We start from the raw sequence: 14,100 nt of genomic DNA, 5'->3' as shown, positions 1-14,100 counted from the left end.
TCATATTCTCAGGATGGGAGAATTGACCGCCACCCTTCACAACACCGAAGAGGCATTTAGTGATAAGTGGAGGCCCTGGAGGTATTTTACTGGTACTCGAGACTATATTCGGGAGGTGAGCAACGCCCCTGTCCCAGAAAACGACTGAGCATCTAACGTTTACCTACGTAGGCCAAGTCGGTCCTGGGTGGCATCCCCCCCCCCTTTTTTTCTTTTTCTTTTTCTTTCTTCTTTCTTTTTTCCCCGCCTGCCACCCCCCCCCTCTCCGTCTTTTCTCTCTCTTTTCTCCCTATCCTCCCTTTTGACTACGCCTCAGCTCCTTACTAGCCTTTGGGACCCAGATGAACCCCAGGGTTCCGTACATGACCGGCTCATATTTTACTCTGGTTCACATGGGTCATGATAAGCTGGTCCGCTGGGGTCCCAGTTGTCCTCCATGATTACACTTGTTCGAACGGAGCTGCACTAGTTATATTGTACTACATATCGAAGGTGGGGATTCTCTCTTTTCTACATAAAACTGTAGGACTCCCCTCTAAGAACCCAGAGTCATTTGGTTGCCTATTTTCTGTTTTCATGTAATTGTGACCCTGGATCATGCTGTACGGTTGACTGTTATATTCATGCTGTTCTACTTATACTTAAAGCGGAGGTCCACCCTAAAGTGGACCTCCGCTCATCGGAACCCTCCCCCCCCTCCGGCGCCACAATTGGCACCTTTCAGGGGGGAGGGGGGTGCAGATACCTGTACAGTACAGGTATTCTGCACCCACTTCCGGGATAGCTCTCTGCGGAAAGGGGCGTAGATTACGCCCCTTTCCGCAAGTGCCCGCCCCTTTCCGCAAGTGCCCCGCTGCCTGCTGGGAAACACACAGATCCCAGAGGCAGCGGGGACCGTCCTTATTGCGCAGCGCGATTCGCGCATGCGCAGTAGGAACCGGGAAATGAAGCCGAAAGGCTCCACTTCCTGATTCCCATACCCAAGATGGCGGCGGCAGCACCTGACAGACGATCTAGAGATCGGCTTCGGGTGCCGACATCGCGGGCGCGCTGGACAGGTAAGTGTCACTATTTTAAAAGCCAGCAGCTACAAATACTGCAGCTGCTGGCTTTTAAAAAAAAAAAAACACGGAGTCCCGGCGGACTCCCGCTTTAATAAAAGAATGTAAAAAATCAGAGAGAGAGAGGTAGAGGGTATAGGGCATTTTTTTTTTTTTTATGTAAAATAATGAGACTTTCTGTAAAGTTTAGAAATAATTTAAAGCCCATTGTACCGGACAAACTCTCCTTTCCTGGGATTCGGTGCCAGGTCTCCTGACTGGCGCACTTTGAGCTCCCCATAAAGAGATCAGGCAGCTCTACAGCCGTCCAGATCACTTTTAGGCCTCAAGCACACTAGAAAACGCCAGAAGTGACAGCCTTATAAAAGTGCGCTCTCTTGTGTTTTTATCATATCATGCGTTTATGCGCGCTTTTGAGTAATAGCATTTACAAGCTTTTATTTTTTTTCCCCAAACACTCCCCTCAGCTCATTTTTCACTCCCAATGACCACAATGCATTGCAAAACATTATTTATTTATGTCCTGGCACCATTTTATCTGAGAGAGCAATGTGAGGTTCCATCAACATCTGGTGTTTCGTGGGTCTCGGACTGCCACTCTGCCCACGATCCCAAGTCTCACTGCAATAGCGGCAAAACCACGCCGCACGTGTTTGGGGCGCCATTCAATTTCAATGCCACTTAAAAACATTTGTGGTTTTGCCACGATAAATCACGCTGCAATTGCGGCAAACCGCACTGCGTGAACCTTTTCACCGTAAAAGGGACAGAAGCTTCTTTTTTTTTAAATAAAATTATGGATATATATATATATATATATGTATTAATATATAAAACTGTATTGCCAAAAGTATTGGGACACCTGCCTTTACATGCACATGAACTTTAATGACATCCCAGTTTTAGTCCGTAGGGTTCAATATTGAGTTGGCCCACAACTCTTCTGGGAAGGCCGTCCACAAGGTTTAGGAGGGTGTCTATGGGAATGTTTGACCATTCTTCCAGAAGAGCATTTGTGAGGTGAGGCATTGATGTTGAACGAGAAGGCCTGGCTCACGGTCTCTGCTCTAATTCATTCCAAAGGTGTTCTATCTGAACTGTATATTCCAGATGAGGTCTTACTAATGATTTGCACAGATGATCTCTCTTTCTTTGGAGTCCATACCTCTCCTAATACAGGAAAGGACTTTGCTCGCTTTGGAAACCATAGCTTGGCATAGCATGTTATTACTGAGCTTATGATCTACCAAAACCCCCAGATGCTTCTCCACTATGGATCCCCCCAGATCCTTCTCCACTATGGATCCCCCCGGATCCTTCTCCACTATGGATCCCCCCAGATACTTCTCCACTATGGATCCCCCCGGATCCTTCTCCACTATGGATCCCCCCAGATCCTTCTCCACTATGGATCCCCCCGGATCCTTCTCCACTATGGATCCCCCTGGATCCTTCTCCACTATGGATCCCCCCGGATCCTTTTCCACTATGGATTCCCTCGGATCCTTCTCCACTATGGATCCCCCCAGATCCTTCTCCATTATGGATCCCCCCGGATCCTTCTCCACTACGGATCCCCCCAGGTCCTTCTCCACCATTGACTCCTCCAGATCCTTCTCCACCATTGATTCCCCCCCAGTTGTCCAAGGCCCTCTGTTAACCATGGAGGGGCTTCCTGTGATGTATCATGAGGATAAACACTGCAGTTTTGGTTACTGAAGCCTCCCAATTCCCTCGAGGAGAAGAATAAATTCAATACCTTCGCCATCCCCCCATCCTTTGTAACCAAATGCCCTTCCTCATTCTTTATGGGGCCAATATGGTCTGTCCTCCCTTTTTTTACTGCTTACATATTTAAATAATTTCTTGGGATTTTTTTTGCTCTCCTCCGCTATGTGTCTTTCATGTTCTATCTTAGCCGTCCTTATTGCACACTTACATTTCTTGTTGCATTCCTTATAAAGTCTGAATGCTGATGATGATCCCTCAACCTTGTATTTTTTGAAGGCCTTCTCCTTTGCTTTTATATGCATTTTTACATTGGAGTTAAGCCATCCAGGACTTTTGTTCGCTCTTTTAAATTCATTACCCAATGGGATGCATTGGCTAATGCCCTTATTGTCTCTGAGTTGTATATCTGTAGTAACATGTGCTTGAATAAAGAGAGTTTTGATGTTGTTGTTCACCCCACGCTGTGTTACAGCTGGTGACTGGGTGAGCTAAGGGATCTTGGATAGTGCTGGTTCTGGACAAAGAAAGCATTTACGCCGGACATAGACCTGTTGAGGACTGGGGTTTGTCACAACCGCTCTTTGCAAAGGCAGATATGAATGCTGGAAGATGTAATGTTGATGCGTTTCAGTCAGCAAAGCCTTAGTCATAAGGCTTTGAGTGGCTGAAACGCGTAAACACCATTCTATCAGTGGCGGTTTTATTCCTAAAGAGAATTTTACAGCTCTTGGAGGATTGCTGGCTTATGCATATAGTCCATAGAAAATAATGAGTTGCTGAAAATGCACACAAACAAAAAAAACGCAACGCGCCCGGGTGCTCCTTTATGGCGTGAATGAGCTCCGAAGCGTAGAAAAATTATTTGTAATAATGTTTTAAATGTTCTCATCCAGAGATATATTTTATCATATGAACAAAGTGTCAATCCAGCGATGGTTACATGTTATATAGAAGACATTTTATTTGTCTAATTTCATTTCACAGAAGCCAAGATGATAAACGATCGCCCAGGTAATTTTTTTTTTCCAGTAAAATAAAATGAATCTTTATTTATTTTGTTTTATTGCTGTCTGTGGGCTCGGCTGTAATTGTCTCACTTGATTTAATTTATGGAACGAGGAGTTATGTGTTGTGAAGCCGGCTTGACCCATTAATTGAATCCGGAGAGGAAGCATTCCGTTCATTTGTTTTGATAATTAAAAGAAAAGAGGAAATGTTCCGACCCCTTTCCGGAGCGCTCGGCCCCTTAGAAATTACAGGAAAAGATTCAGCTGCAGGTCTGAGCGTTCATGGGGGAATCTTCCTTCTAATATGTACTCGCAGCAAAGGAAAGACACAGGGTATGAGGGATATTGGTGCTGCACACCCCAAATGAATACAATATGGGAAATGTTCCCCTGGAGGGGGTTTAGGCAGCAAAGTTAATAATATCAAGAAATTAATAAGTTAAAAGAAGATACTTTATTGGAAAGCAGGCATGTACTGGCCATAGGGACTATAGGGAGTTTCCCGGTGGGCCGATGGCTCAGTGGGCCGGTTTCAGTGACAGCCAGTGGCATCGCTGGGGGGGACTTTTGGGGCTATAGCCCTGAATCTAGGGCCCATAGCCCCAAGTCAGTCCAGGAGTCCCCAACCACAGGGTCCCGATCCACTACCTGCCCTCTTTCTGGTGACCCTGATGTAAGGAAGGGCTCTCTGGGGACCCTGATGAAAGCCAGGGGCTCTCTGGGGAACCTTATATAAGAGAGAGGCTCTCTGCGGACCCCGGATGTAGGGGGGGGGGTCTGTGGGGACTCGGATGTAAGGGGTTGGCTCTCTAGGGACCCTGATGTAAGGCTGATGATCTCTGGGGACTCTGATGTAAGAGGGGCTCTCTGGGGACCCTGATGTAAGGGGAAGGCTATATGGGGACCCTGATGTAAGGGGAGGCTCTCTGGGGACCCAAATGTAAGGAGGCGCTCTCTGGGGACCCTGATGTAAAGGGGGCTCTCTAGGGGCTTTTTTGTGCAATTGCATACAGTTTATATACTGTTTTTTGTGTGTTTGCAAAATTAAAGTGGGCCGGTCTGGATGAAGTCCAGGGCCAAATTTTTGTCCCAGTCCAGCCCTGTTGGAAAGTTATCATATACGTGTAGACAGGTGACAGTTAAAATCTGAGCTCTGGTGAGGGGATATGACATCATTCCAAATCCAAAAAATGCAAACACAAGATTATACACAGCATTACATATTAGAAGAGCAGTCGTATTAAAATACCAGACGCGTTTCGTCCTACATGGTCACGGTCTTCCTCAGGGGATAGGTATGCGGTTTAGAAGATTATATTTTAACATTTCAAGTGTCAACAAGTAGATAATAAACAGTTACTTTGAAAAAATATAAGGTATAATTAGCAATGGATAAAAAATAAAAATATAATTGCGCTACCAGAATAATGTAAAAAGTCTAGCAGCCAGCAACAACAATGATGAATTGTGAAAACATAAAAAAACAAAAATTGCTTCTTACCATTCCGAATGGGAGGTAATCTCATCTGTAATGATGTGTATTTGAATGTAACACTGTTAAAGCGTTATTTTTGTTAATGAGGTCCTTGTGGACTGGTCTTTCTTTCTGTCTTAAATAAAAAAAAAAATCGCAGCGCTAAATAATGTGAGATACTGGACTAGTGACAATACACACCAGACAAATATAAAAAAAAAAAAAAAATTGTGAAAAAAATAAAATAAAAATGTGTGAGAGTAAACTCACTGAAAACAGTGAGCCACAACAATAATAGTGGAACTAATAAATATTGATAAAAAGCAAATGAATATCAAATCCAAAATGCATAACATTAAATCATAAAAAAAATAATCTGTGCAATTTATAAAAAATCGCAGAGAACGGGAAAATGCTATGCACATAAAAAAAATCGTGAGAGGTCAAGACTCTACAACATCAATGAATCGGTCCTTCGTGTAACCCCATCCGATTCTTATAACGGGGGACTTCAAATATATGCCGTAGTATGAAAATGTGATACTTGACGTCCAAATTCCACCAACAGCAAACTTCTTAGCCCTTGTACACACGGGTCGGACATTCCGACAACCAAATCCGTCGGATTTTGTCCGAAACTGTTGTATACACACGGTCGGACAAAGTTGTCGGAAAATCCGATCGTGCGTAACGCGATGACGTTATTTCGTTAGGACGGGACTACGTTCAGGCTAGTAGACAATAGCTTTGGTCTAGGAATTTGATCTGAGCATTCGTGGCACTTTGTCCGATCGGAATTCTCTACACATGATCGGACAAAGTCAGATCGGATCATGTTGTCGGAAAATTGTATAGCCCAGCTGGAAAAATTGGTCCGTCGGATACTCCGACGGAAACAGTCCGATGGAGACCACACACTGTCGGATTCTCCGACAACACGGTCCGATCGGACGTTGTCCATCGGAATATCCGACCGTGTGTACAAGGGCTAAGAAGATAGCAGGTGCACTTATCATAGAACAATAGTGGGTACTCTAAGCCCTTGTACACACGGTCGGAGATTCCGTCGGAATGTGTCCTATCGGAGCGTTTTGTCAGATATTCCGACTGTGTATGGTCTCCATCGGACTGTTTCCGTCGGAATATGCGACGGACCAAGTTTTCCAACTTGCCGGTAAAATTTTCCGACAAAATCGGACATACTCCGATCGTGTGTAGCCTACTCTGACGGACAAAGTGCCACACATGCTCAGATCAAATTCCTAGACCAAAGCTATTGGCTACTAGCCTGAACGTAGTCCCGTCGTAACGAAATAACGTCATCACGTTATGTACAATCGGATTTTCTGACAACTTAGCCCTTGTGCACACGGTCGGAGATTCCGACAACCAAATCCGTCAGATTTTCCGACGGATCTTGTCCGAAACTGTTGCATACACACGGTCGGACAAAGTTGTCGGAAAATCCGATCTTTCAGAACGTGATGACGTTATTTCGTTAGGACGGGACTACGTTCAGGCTAGTAGCCAATAGCTTTGGTGTAGGAATTTGATCTGAGCATGCGTGGCACTTTGTCCGATCGGAATTCTCTACACATGATCGGAGTATGTCCTATCGGAGCATTTTGGCGGAAAATATTTCCGGCAAGTTGGAAAATTTGGTCCAAAGGATATTCCGACGGAAACAGTCCGATGCATACCACACACAGTCGGAATATCCGACAAAACGCTCCGATCGTGTATACAAGGGCTTAGTCCGAGCGTGTGTATGCAACATAACTTCCGGACCTCTTCCGGAATAAATCCGACAAATTTGGTAGTCGGAAGCTCCGACCGTGTGTACAAGGGCTTACCCTAAGGTGTGGACCCACACACACCGTCATGGTGGGTCAGTTGTGCATCAAAGTGAATCCACCGCGAATGGTCCTCCAAAAGGAACAATCGAACTCCCGGCTCTCTATCGAGATATCCGATGCAGGTTGTCTGTGTCTGGAACTCCCCGAAAGTGCAATCATGAAGGTAGGTATAATGAGAAAAGAGAAAAATAGAAAAAATGCCTCCACATAGAGTAGATCACTCCAGTACAAAAAAAATTATTTAAAAATGTTAAATAATAAAAAAACATAATTCATGAAAGCGGAGGTCCACCCTAAAATGGACCTTCCGCTCATCGGAATCCTCCCCCCCTCCGGCGCCACAATTGGCACCTTTCAGGGGGGAGGGGGGTGCAGTTACCTGGATAATCCAGGTAACTGCACCCACTTCCGGGATAGCTCTCTGCGGAAAGGGGCGTAGATTACGCCCCTTTCCGCAAGTGCCCGCCCCCTTCCGCAAGTGCCCCGCTGCCTGCTGGGAAACACACAGATCCCAGAGGCAGCGGGGAACCGTCCTTATTGCGCAGCGCGATTCACGCATGCGCAGTAGGGAACCGGGAAATGAAGCCGAAAGGCTCCATTTCCTGATTCCCATACCCAAGATGGCGGCGGCAGCACCCGAGTGACGATCTAGAGATCGGCTTCGGGTGCCGACATCGCGGGCGCGCTGGACAGGTAAGTGTCACTATTTTAAAAGTCAGCAGCTGCAGTATTTGTAGCTGCTGGCTTTAAAAAAAAAAAAAACGCGGAGTCCCGGCGGACTCCCGCTTGAAGGTACAAGCCATCAAGAGAAATTATGCATAGGCAGAATAATAGATAAATAGCGCGGTGTATCTGGCCGATAGGCTATGTACCCGACATGTTTCGCACCATAGTGCATCAACTGGGGCATTATTACCAATGGAGGGTGTAAATGGTGAAATCTCCTAGCCAGAGTTCTGTTAAAATCATTCAGATGATCCCATGTGTCCCTTGGCCACTCCCACTCCAAAGAGGGATAACACTCCGCCCTGTATGGCTTGCAAGGAGTCACACTGGGGGACACGCCTGGGGGTGGGGGGGGGGGGTCCACACCTGCAGCAAATTATCATGATATCATAAATGAAACTAAATACTTATTACATTCTGAATTAGCAGATAATGGACTCTGACCCCTTGCAAGCCATACAGGGCGGAGTGTTAGCCCTCTTTGGAGTGGGAGTGGCCAAGGGACACATGGGATCATCTGAATGATTTTAACGGAACTCTGGCTAGGAAATTTCACCATTTACACCCTCCATTGGTAATTATACCGTATGTTTTTTTGTTTTTTAACAGTAATTAACTACTTGTTGGCAATTGAAATGTTAAAATATAATTTTCTAAACAGCATACCTATCCCCTGAGGAAGACCGTCACCATGTAGGTCGTAACGCAGTGGGAATTTTATACGACAGATCTTCTAGTATGTGATGCTGTGTATAATCTTGTGTTTGCATTTTTTTTTGCATTTGGAATGATATCATACCCCCTCACCAGAGCTCGTATTTTATATGTCATGTGTCTACGCGTATGCTAACTTTCCAAAAAATAATCTTCTTTTAACTTATTCAATTCTTGATATTATTAACTTTGCTGCCTAAAAACTACCCCCCCCCCCCCGGAACCTTTCCTATGTTATGTGTACACACAGAGGTCATGGTGTTATGAATCGGCTGCTTTATCTCTCTCCAGATCCTTAAAGACCAACTCTTATTTTTCTATTAATAAAAAAAAAAGAGTCCGCCAGCATGGGCGTCCGCAGAACTTTTTCTAAGGGGGGGGATCATTTTAAGGCCGCTCATGCTCCGCCCCTTTTTGACAATCTCATGAAAATCTTTCCACTGGTAATACATTTGTGTTATATAAGAGATAATTCATCTTCACTTTGTATTGGGAGTGACTCTGGCGGCTGTGTTCCATGCCCATATAGCCTAGAGAATCTACATCTGTTTACATTGCAATACATCTGTTGTGGTCATATATTGATCTCATACTGTCACTGTATTGGCTGTTTTCATCAAGATAAAAATATGGCCACAACAGATGTATTGCAATGTAAAGAGATGTACATTCTCTAGGCTATATGGGCATGGTACGCAGCCACCTGAGTAACCTTGCAGACGCCCATGCTTTCAAAAACCAGCCCTGGAAAAAATGTCATACCAGCCCAACAGCATTATTATACCAGCCCAACAGCATTATTATACCAGCCCAACAGCATTATTATACCAGCCCAACAGCATTATTATACCAGCCCCACAGCATTATTTTACCAGCCCAACAGCATTATTATACCAGCCCAACAGCATTATTATACCAGCCTCACAGCATTATTATACCAGCCCAACAGCATAACGGCATTATTTTCTCCTTCATGAAAGGAAAACCATACATTTTACCAGTTAATAGTGGTAAGTGATCAATCATCAAGGGGGACCCCAGGAACTCAGAAGGTGGGGGGGGACCACCTTCTGCAGAAAGAATACTCGAAGGTAAGGGGGGTGGGTTACTAATATAAGGAGGAAACCCTTTATATCGGTGCCCCTTACATTATCGTATTCACCCCCCCTTACATCAGTGACCCCCCCCCCCCCCCGTCTGGCCTGGCGGTGCTTTCACTGACCTCCTCTCAGGTGCACTGTGCAGGGCTCAGTCAGTCGGCTCCAGCTTGGTGGCTCTGGTTTTATCCTATAGTCTCCTCTCCACAGTCCACACAAGTCTGACTTCTCCCATGACCCCCATCCCGGCGGTGCTCCCACTCTTGACTCCTCTCCAGACTCCCTCAGAGACTGCAGACATGCTACAGGAGATGGACAGAGACTGCAGACTTGATGCAAGAGCTCAATGCAGCCTCACCAGTGCCCATCAAATGCAGCCTCACTGTGCCCACCAAATGCAGCCTCACTGTGCCCATCAAATGCAGTCTCACTGTGCCCATCAAATGCAGCCTCACTGTGCCCACCAAATGCAGCCTCACTGTGCCCACCAAATGCAGCCTCACTGTGCCCATCATTGCAGCCCCTCCTGTGCCCACCAAATGCAGCCTCACTGTGCCCACCAAATGCAGCCTCACTGTGCCCACCAAATGCAGCCTCACTGTGACCATCAAACGCAGCCTCACTGTGCCCACCAAATGCAGCTTTACTGTGCCCATCATTGCAGCCCCTCCTGTGCCCCATGTCCCAGTCTGCAGTCCCTGTCTGTGGGAAGGTGTGTTGTTGATGCTTGGTACGGTACCTTGCATGCCAGCAGGATATCCATGATGGGCAGCAGCAGGCAGGGTCTGTTCTCGTTTTGGATGGGGACTGTGCTCCTTCCAGAGAATCTGTCTGCTGTGGGATGGAGTGGTCCCTGGCCACCTGCACCTTCAGCCATCCTCATTTTCCGGCCCCAATCAGCCTGTCCTCTGGTCCTGGGGAAGTGGAGAGCACTGGGTGGGAGTTGGAGAGAAGGGGGAGCGTACTAGAGAGTAGAGAGTACTGGCGGGGTTGGAGAACACATGGGTGGGGGCAAAGAGCGAGGGGGAGTGGAGATCACAGGGGTGGGGAGCAGAGAGCGCTGGGGGGCCAATAAGAACAGGGGTAGAGAGCACGGTAGGCTGAGAGCACTGGGGGGGGCTAAGAGTGTGGGGCGGTGAAAAGCACTGGGAAGGCAGAAAAACAGGGGTGGAGAGCATGGGGGCTTGAGAGTACTGGGGGGGGTACAAAGAGCCGGGGGGAGTGGAGAGCACCAGTGGGGGCCAGAAAGAACAGGGGTGGAAAGCACTGGGGACTGGAGAGCACTATGGGGGAGTGGAGAGCACTGGTAGGGTTGGAGAGCACATGGGTGGGGGCAAAATGCAGGGGTGGAGAGCACGGAGGGTAGAGAGCACTGGGGGGGGGGGCTGGAGAGCACCAGGGGGGCAGAAAGGACAGGGGTGGGGAGAATGGGGGGGCTGTAGAGCACTGGGGTGGGGGCTGGAGAGTGATGGGGAGAGCTGAAGAGCACTGGGGGGGAAAGAACAGGGAGGAGAGCAGTGGGGGGAGTGGAGAGCATAGGGGGGAGAAAGAACAGGAGGGGGGAGAACAGAGGGGAGAGCACTGGAAGGTGTGGAGAGCACTGGGGGGGAGAGCACTGGGGAGGAGAACAGTGGGAGAGCACAGAGGGGAGAGGACTGGGGGGAATGGAGAGCACTGGGGGGAACAGGGGGGGAACGGGGGAGAGCACTGGGATGGTGGCTAGAGAAGGATGGGGAGAGCTGGAGAGCAGGGGGGGGGCAGGAGAGTGTGGTGGTGGAGGAGAGCACGGGGGGGCAGGAGAGTGTGGTAAGGTGAAGAGCACTGGGGGAGCAGAAAAACAGGGGTGGAGAGCACAGGGACTGGAGAGTACTGGGGGGGTACAAAGAGCAGGGGGGAGTGGAGAGCACCAGTGGGGGCAAGAAAGAACAGGGGTGGAAAGCACTGGGGACTGGAGAGCACTGGTAGGGTTGGAGAGCACATGGGTGGGGGCAGAATGTATGGGGAGTGGAGAGTGCTGGGGGGAGCCAAAAATAACAGGGGTGGAGAGCACTGGGGGGGGGGGGGGGCTGGAGAGCACCAGGGGGGCAGAAATAACAGGGGTGGGGAGAATGGGGGGGCTGGAGAGCACTGGGGTGGGGGCTGGAGAGTGATGGGGTGAGCTGAAGAGCACTGGGAGGGGGGGAAGCACTGGGGGGAGTGGAAAGAAGAGGGGGGAGAAAGAACAGGGGGAGAGCACTGGAGGGCGTGGAGAGCACTGGGGGGGAAAGAACAGGGGGAGAGCACGGAGGGGAGAGGACTGGGGGAAGTGGAGAGCATTGGGCGTGGGGAACAGGGGGGTGAGCATTGGGGGGACAGGGGGGGAGCACTGGGATGGTGGCTAGAGAAGGATGGGGAGAGCTGGAAAGTTGGGGGGGCAGAAAGAACAGGGGAGGAGAAAACTATGAGGGGGGCAGGAGAGTGTGGTGGGTGAGAGAGGGGGGAGGCAGGAGAGTGTGGTGGTGGAGGAGAGCACTGGGGGGGCAGGAGAGTGTGGTGGTGGAGAGCACTGGGGGGGGGGGCAGGAGAGTGTAGTGGTGGAGGAGAGCACTGGGGGGGGGGGGCAGGAGAGTGTGGTGGTGGAGGAGAGCACTGGGGGGGGCAAGAGAGTGTGGTGGTGGAGGAGAGCACTGGGGGGGGCAGGAGAGTGTGGTGGGGAGGAGAGCACTGGGGGGGGGGGACAGGAGAGTGTGGTGGTGGAGGAGAGCATTGGGGGGGGCAGGAGAGTGTGGTGGTGGAGGAGAGCACTGGGGGGGCAGGAGAGTGTGGTGGTGGAGAGCACTGGGGGGGGGGGGCAGGAGAGTGTGGTGGGGAGGAGAGCATGGGGGGGCAGGAGAGTGTGGTGGTGGAGGAGAGCACTGGGGGGGGGGGCAGGAGAGTGTGGTGGTGGAGGAGAGCACTGGGGGGGGGCAGGAGAGTGTGGTGGGGAGGAGAGCACTGGGGGGGGGCAGGAGAGTGTGGTGGGGAGGAGAGCACTGGCGGGGCAGGGAGCACAAGGTGAACTGGGGACAGTAAAATAAGTTGGATACCCCCCCCCCCCCCGATCCTCCTATCCAGGCACTGTGGCACATAGGGCGTGCTGTACCTGCAGCATCTCCTTCTCTTGATCATAGTGCTGGATGGCTCTGTGTACTGCGGCCGCTCTGTAACATGGCCCGCCCCGCCCCCCTCCAGACCGGCTCATGTGATAGGTGGAACGTTGATTCTCTTTACTATCACACGAGTGGGTCTGAGGGGGGCGGGGCCATGTTACAGAGCGGCCGCAGTAAACAGAGCCAGCCAGTGCTCTGATCCATAGGAGTCGGAGAGGGCGGAGGATGCAGCCGCCAGCGGACAAAAAAAAGTGAAAAAAATGCAGCACTGCTACGGCAGACACCTTGGGGATTCCAGGGGGGGGGCACTTGACCCCCCTTGCCCCCCTGCTGCGGACGCCCATGTCCGCCAGCACTGAAATACATAAAAAAGCAGCTCTGGCTGCAGTGCTCCCCTACTACCCAGTGCATTACCTCTTCTCTGCCACAAGATGTCCTCAGTCTTCCGGGTTGCCTTCAACACAGAAGACTGAGGACACACTGTGAGCGCAGGGCGTCATGGCCCCGCCCCTGAGGACCTCAAAGTGTAATGCTGCAGCACTGCTTTCTGCATCATGAAGGAATGCTCACACCACAGAAAATAGGCAGTGAAAGTGGACCGAGTGCATCATGGGACTGGGCTGTAGACTTTTGTAAAAAGGTAATTATAAAAAAAGAAAAGGAATAAAGTACTCACTGATGCAGCTCCAGCAAGGGTGGTGGGGAACGTGGACCTGGATATTAAAAAATAAAATAATTGAAATAACCTTAATGAAACCTGACAAGTGTGGAACCTCCCAAGTGAACGCCCCAAAATATGGGGTACTCTGTACTAGACATCTTCTGTGCTTGATACTCTGGCCCCGTCCCATCCAGCTCCATGAGCCCCTCTAATGCTTTACTGCCCAATAGGAATGAGCTGAGTATTCTGTTATTCTGTTTGAATGTAAGTTCAGACCAAACATCGGATCTCCAGCACAGTCTCTCCCATCTACCCCCCGTGTTCTCCGGCTTTTCCCTTTTTAAATGCTCCCGCCCCTTTTTGCCGGTCCTCCTGGGCGGTGTAGTTCAGCTTCAGATAATCCGAATCAACCACTTCAGTTCCGGAAGGATTCGCCCTCTTCCTGACCAGGCCATTTTTTTTTTTTTGCGACACGGCACTGGGTTACTTAAACTGACAATTGCGCGGTCGTGCGGCGCTGTACCCAAATAAAATTGACGTCCTTTTTCGGTTTGCGCAAAAGTTGTCACGTCTACAACTATGGGATAGATTTATGGAATTTTTTCTTTTTTCATTGTTTTTACTAGTAATGGCGGCAATCAGCGA

Source organism: Lithobates pipiens, unplaced genomic scaffold (genome assembly GCF_037356315.1).
Source record: "Lithobates pipiens isolate NorthernLeopardFrog02 unplaced genomic scaffold, aLitPip1_a1.2 Scaffold_19, whole genome shotgun sequence".
Lineage (NCBI taxonomy): Eukaryota > Metazoa > Chordata > Amphibia > Anura > Ranidae > Lithobates > Lithobates pipiens.
Note: the sequence above shows the minus strand (reverse complement) of the source record.